Source organism: Dermacentor variabilis, chromosome 6 (genome assembly GCF_050947875.1).
Source record: "Dermacentor variabilis isolate Ectoservices chromosome 6, ASM5094787v1, whole genome shotgun sequence".
Classification (NCBI taxonomy): Eukaryota; Metazoa; Arthropoda; class Arachnida; order Ixodida; family Ixodidae; genus Dermacentor; species Dermacentor variabilis.
The window spans coordinates 63,009,982-63,016,754 of NC_134573.1; positions in this window are offsets into that span (position 1 = coordinate 63,009,982).

Consider the following 6,773-nt stretch of genomic DNA (forward strand, 5'->3'; position numbering starts at 1 on the left):
TCAGAAGGGGTGAAAAAATAAAGATACCTGGATATACGATACTATCGCCACCTAGAGAAAGTACAGTACGTGGTGCTGGTGTTCCGATTTCTATAAGCCACAGGCTCGGGTTTCAATGCCTAGTGAACAGCTCGTACAGCAACCAAAGTGCCGAAACTCTTTTTGCGAAATTTGAATGTGGTGTTGTTATAGGCGTAGTTTACCGTCCTCCTAGCTCATGTATTAATAATTTCATCTCTGTGATGGAAACTGTTATTGAACGTCTAATACATGTCCGCAATCCAATTATCATTTGTGGTAAAATGAACATCGAATTGTCTAGATATGACTGCTATGCGTACATATTTTTTCTACAGTCCTTTAATCTTAAAAATGTGATTTCATCCCCTACTCGTCTTTGCAACATGTCTTCAACTCTCTTCGATCATATTTTGTGCTATATTGATATCGATGTACAGACAGCTGTTTATGACATCACAATTGCTGATCATTGTCCAACATTTTTGTTTCTGCCTCGGGATTGCTTGCATTCTTTTCGCCGAACATACCACAAACATTGGACAAGGCTTAACTATCCACGTGTACGCAGCATCTTACTGACTATAAGTTGTGATAACCTCTACAATGACAACGTTCACACGGAATGTCAAAACGTTATTGACGGCATTACAAATGCGATAGAAGAATCGCGGTACACTTCACGAAACAGCTATGATTACGCCATATGTCCGTGGATGAACGGGTCCATTCTTGATATACTGAAAATGAAAGACTACTATTATAATAAATTAAAACATAGCAAAACTAACTGCTACAAAAGCCAGTTTAATTTTTTTCGAAACAAATCAGTTATGCTAATTCGCAAATCAAAGAAGGTCTCTTATACGAACTTGATTAAACGAATAAATGGCATCGGAAGGCAAATATGGAAAATAGTAAGAGATGTAGTAGGATTACAGGATAAACAGTATGTTACTCCCAAAAATGCGTCCCCTCAGATTGCTAATGACTTCAATGATTATTTGTAAAAAATTGGTGACAATATATCTAGCAGTCTGTTCTTTCAATTTCCACAGCCAGGATCCAGAGAAGCGTCGACAGTGATTTATCGTTTGGTGAAATAATTCTAGCGGAAATAAAAAAGTATCGTAGGGAAATTATCGGTTAATAAGGCATCCGGACTTAACGGCATTCAAGTTAAGATATTGAAAAATAACATTGATGTCTTATGTGTGTCCCTTTGTCACATGTTTAGCCATGCAATATGTAGGAATGTTTACCCAAATATACTGAAAGTCTCAAAAGTGAAACTGGTGATCCGAACCATCCGAGTAGTTATAGACCTATTTCAATTCTTAGTGTAGTTAACAAACTATTCGAAAAGCTCATTGTGCTGCAGTTAAATGCATTTCTTGTAAGCAATAACGTTACCTGCCCGCAGCAGCATGGCTTTGTTGCAGGTAGATCTACATCAACCGCAGTTTTAACACTTTCGCAATCGCTTAACACTGCTCTTAACAAGAATAACATTGCTGTGTCAATCTTTCTTTTTCGATACGATCTGTCACTCCATACTGTTAGTAAAAAAGGAATCTTATGGTCTCGTTGGAAAAGCGCTTCAATGCATCCACAGCTACTTTAGGCCATGAAGGCAACAAGTGGTAATTACCAACATCATTCTGCTTTCACCGATATTGCATGTGGTGTAGCGCAAAGCTCGGTTTTAGGCCGTATTCTGTTTTCATTATACGTAAGTGATTTACCGGGCGCACTTAACCTGTCAAAAGTTTTTATGTACGCTGACGATACCGCCCTAGTTTACTCAGGGGACTCCCGCTCGTCATTACAAGACACTATATCTGGTGAACTGCTAAAAGTAGCTAAATGGTTTTCAGAAAGTAGACTAGCCCTAAATAATGATAAAACTAAGTATATCATATTTCACTCTTACAGGAAAATACTAGACTACAGCGAGTTCACTTTCACTCTAGCGAACCGAACTCGCGATTGTATTGATTCATTTAAATATTTAGGTGTTGCTTTAGAAAGTCACCTGCATTCGAGAGAACAAATTAGCCTTGTCTGTAGAAAACTCGCTTTCAGCTGTTACACACTGGCCCGTGCCCGGCAATATATTCCTCGTGCATTGCTTCGTTGCATATACTTTTGTTTGTTTCATACCCACATGATCTATGGCTGTGGAATATGGGGCCAAGCAGAAAAAACTTACTTAACACCTATAATGCAGGTGCAAAAACGCGCCCTAAGAATAATAACATTCTGCTCTGTTCATCACCCAAGTATCGTTCTTTGTACTGACTTTCGTATTCTTTCTTTCACGGCGTTAAGAAATTATGAGGACACTTGTTTAGTTCACACAATACTCAACACCAATTATCTCTTACCCAACACCATATTCAACTTCCCACGTGCAAACGCCAGGCAGGCCACTAAATTTAACTTAAACCTTTCTTATTGCAGCAATGTATACGGTGAACGATTAATAGAGTTTTTGGCGCTATACCTTCGAGCACTGTGCCTGTGGAATCAAAGTAACCAGAATATTTGACCTTGTATGTAAACGCTTCTTCTTCTCTAGCCAAACGTAATAGCTCTTCCTTAAAAAAAGTACTTGTTCATGTAAATAATGTTCTTACTCATTCAGCAGATATGTATTTGGTTGACCTGTATATGCATTTTCGTGTATTGGACCAGCTACTAGCCACATAGGCTATTGGTCCAACTATTTTTGTTCATCCCCCCCCCATTCCATGACTTGTTTAAAAAAAGCTCACTTTTGATTGATTGACCGATTGACTGATTGATTGATTGATTGATTGATTGATTGATTGATTGATTGATTGATTATAGCATGAAATGCTTTAGCTCCCTTTGTCGGCATCCTTCGAGAGACCTTGAGCCAAAAGCCAGAGCCGTTATCCGCGCACTCATGACGAGAACGGAGCGAGAACGAAACCGGAACACGTGGACATCGTTGCGAAAACAAAACGAGATCATCCGGGCAACAGTCAAAACTTAAGAAAATGCAGTCGCTGGCCCACAACCCTTTGTTCAGGACCGCGTTACATACGCTAGTTACTGCCCCAACAAGGAGGAAGAGGAGTAAACTTTATTTGTAGAAATAAGCTGGCGGTGGGGGGAGTCGTCCGAGGTTGGCGGCGTACCTAGTCCAGGATGCCGTGAGCCTTAGCCGATATATTGGCTCTGCTCACCAGACAATCCTCGTCTTCAAGCATCGGGCTCGTTAGCTGGGCCTCCCACTGCTCGACAGTTGGTCGGGTTACGTGAGGTGTAGATGGGTTGTGCACAAACTACCATATAACGTGATAGAGGGTATTCGCTGCAGAGCAGAAGGCGCACTTGTAAGTGTAACTCGCGGAATACATGGCGTGCTGCAGGCTGACGCGCGGGAATCTGGCGGTCTCTAGTTTGCTAAGATAACCGCCTCTTCTCTAGTGAACTCGGGATGCGGGGGTGGGTAGGTCCTCCTACCGAGTGTGGAGTGGCTCAGGATGTTGCTGTATGTTTTCGGGACGCCGTCGTGTAGGTTTCCCGGGGTTTGTGGATCCGGTGGGATGGCCTGGAGAATGTGAACTCGGGCAGTGGCGTGAGCCGTTAGATTTCCCACCAATTAATCGTTTCCCGGGGCGCAGAAAATGTATATTTGTTGAAAATTATCCTTTTCTCGAGGATTCTCAGGGCTTTTTTACAAATGATGCGGCCCTTTTGGTAAATTCTGCGCGCTGTTTGTGAGTCCGTGATAATTGTGATATGACCTTCTTCTTGCTTGCCCGTCGTAGCCGCCAGAGCTATCACCGTTTCTTCCGCTGAGTCCATGTCCGGAGTGTTCACCGAGGCCGCTGCTACCTCTTCTCCCTAGCCGTTGATCAGGCTGACAGCATGGGCTCCTCTGTTCTTGTGCTTTGCCACGTTGGTGTATCTGACTTCTCCACTTCTTGGTCCATCGTAGGGATTATGTAGACATTGTACTGTGGCTTGCCCTCTTTCTAAGTTGTGTTCCGGGTGCATGTTTCTCGGGATGATGCACGGCCACCGTGATCTTCTCTCTCAGGTGTAGGGGGAGCCGCTGTTTCCTGGATTCATTATTTTGTCTACTTTATTTTTTCTTTGCGACCACTTATTGTGAGACTTGTGCGCATGCGAGCACGATTGTGTGTTTGCGTTTTGGAGTGAATAAGCAGCAAAATCTAGGGAGAGCGCAGCGGAATAACGTGCTACACAATGGCAAGACAATGGTATGTTCCGTGACCATGCGGTCACTTCTTTCATAGCTGCGTCCCGGGATCGTATTTACAATTTACCAGTAGGTACAGTGGGTTGTGGAGCTTGCGGGGACGCCGGATGTTCGCGCATGTGCGGCTAAGAGCGGGGGCGAGAGAGAAATGTGCGGACTTTAGCTCAATTGAGCTACCGCGGCGCTGTTTCCCCAATCACTTTCTTGGGTATTTAGGTGTCCTAGTAGAACCCTGGGATTGTTAGCCAACGCCGCCCCCCACAGACCTTGGCGGCTGACGTGGAACGTCCTTTCTGCCGCAGGCGTCACGAGAACGTGATCTTTTTGTGTGAAGGCAACTGGTCAATAAAGTCACATATGCTACCTGAAGGCATCAATGTAGCTGGATCGAGACCCGCGTTATGTAATATAACGAGAAGAAAAGGGGTTAACCGAAGGGCCCGATTTTTATTAGCCATATCAGAAGAAGCCAACAAACACTGACACCAAGGACAACATAGGGGAAATTACTCGTGCTTAATAAATGAAATAAAGAAACGATAAATTTATGGAAATTAAATTGGATGAAAAAAGAACTTGCCACAGGGGGGAACCGAACCCACAACCTTCGCATTTCGCGAAGGTTGTGGGTAGCTTAATTCGTAGAGCATCGCACGCGAAATGCGAAGGTTGTGCGTTCGGTTCCCACCTGCGGCAAGTTGTTTTTTCATCCACTTTAATTTCCATTAATTTATCGTTTGTTTCTTTCATTTATTAAGCACGAGTAAGTTCCGCTATGTTGTCCTTGGTGTCAGTGTTTGTTGGCTTCTTATGATATGACTAATAAAAATCGGGCCCCTTGGTTAACCCCCTTTCTTCTCGTTATATTTCTTCGATAATAGAAACGTGAGTGCCGACGTTCGGCGCATTCCTGAGGAGAATCGTTCTTCCGTATGGACGCTTACAAAACGCGTTTAGATATGTATCAGGCCATGGGTTGGCGAATAGCAGTTTCTGAGACCAAATCTAAATTGAATCCAATGTTGCCAGAAGCGAATAAAATTGGATCTAATAGGGTGAGCTGTAAATCGAATGTAATTGATTATCGAATACTCTAAATAGGTTCCGAAAATTATACGATCTTCTCACAAAGTTATCGTACATTCTTTCATTCATTATTTCATTTATTTCTTCATTCATTCATACATTTTATTTCTTATCAACTGCATATTGTAAATGTGGCCAAGCAGGAAAGCCATACTTAACGGCTCGAGGAAATCCTTGGTCTCGCTTTTCTTTCCTTTGGCAGCCATAGCAACACAGCAATAATGTCTTCAAACCTCGGTGGGACCCACAGAGGTCCCATGCACCCAGGTAAGAGCAGATGTTCTTTAAAAAATTTTTCTTATAAATTTTCAAAACGCACTTAAAAAGTCTCGGCACCAACAGCGCAAACGCGCTAGTGCCGCTACTCGCGTGTTCATCGTCGTCGTCTTCTTGTACAGCTGGCTCTGTGGCCGCTCATCATTCCAGCGTAGAATCCTCTTCTGTTGTCGTAATTGGGAGGCCGCGTGTACGGGCGTACGGGCCATTGATTAAGGCATGTGAGCCATTAAACAGCTGCGTTGTCGATGGGCCGTACACGTATAGTTTGCACACCCGAACAACAACATGCATACGTTGAGCGCCGGTGCAACGAAAATGTAAACTGCGCCGGCGCGAAAAGGCCGCCTACGAAGAACGTTCCCACGATGCTGAACGAAAACTACAATCTCGCCCAATACTTCCAAGTCCGAAATCAAGAAGTTTATGACCACGTATTTCTAGTGGGTTAGAAAGGATGATACTACCCCTGTTATCATCAACGTACACTTCTACGTGGACATTTCTAAGCCATAGAGGGAATGGTTCATGAAGTACATGTTGGAAGAGTTTGACCTGCAATGTTACTCTAAACCCCATGATACCTACCACGCATCACCGGACGCGCATTGACTTGATTCTACCCAAGAACCTCTGTAGGTTGTGAGCCGAACACATTCATTCCCATCATCAGACACTTCAAACAAATTACAACAATTCCACTCTCTGAAGATGGAATGACAGCGAAAGCAGACGAACGTCAAAGCTCTCAAACAAAAAGAAAAGTGCTTTCGTTGGTATTCCGTCTTCGTAGAGTGGAATGCTTCTCATTTTTTTCGTGTGGACCTGATGACATTCCGCCTGCTATGATTAAGAAACGCTTGTTCGAGTGGCTATTTGTATTTGTAATTCTGCTTTAAAGGCGACTACATTTCCAAAGGCTTGCAAACAGCGCGGGTCGTTCGTATGTTTAAATCTGGGGTGATGATTTTTAAGACAGGATACTCTAAAGTAGATCACATATCCATGTCATCAATCAGGTAATCGAAAAATCCCCAGAGTACAAACAGCCTCGCTATATGGCTTCCATAGATTGCGAAAAGGCATTTGATTCGGTAGAGATACCAGCCGTCATAGAGGCATTACGTAATCAATG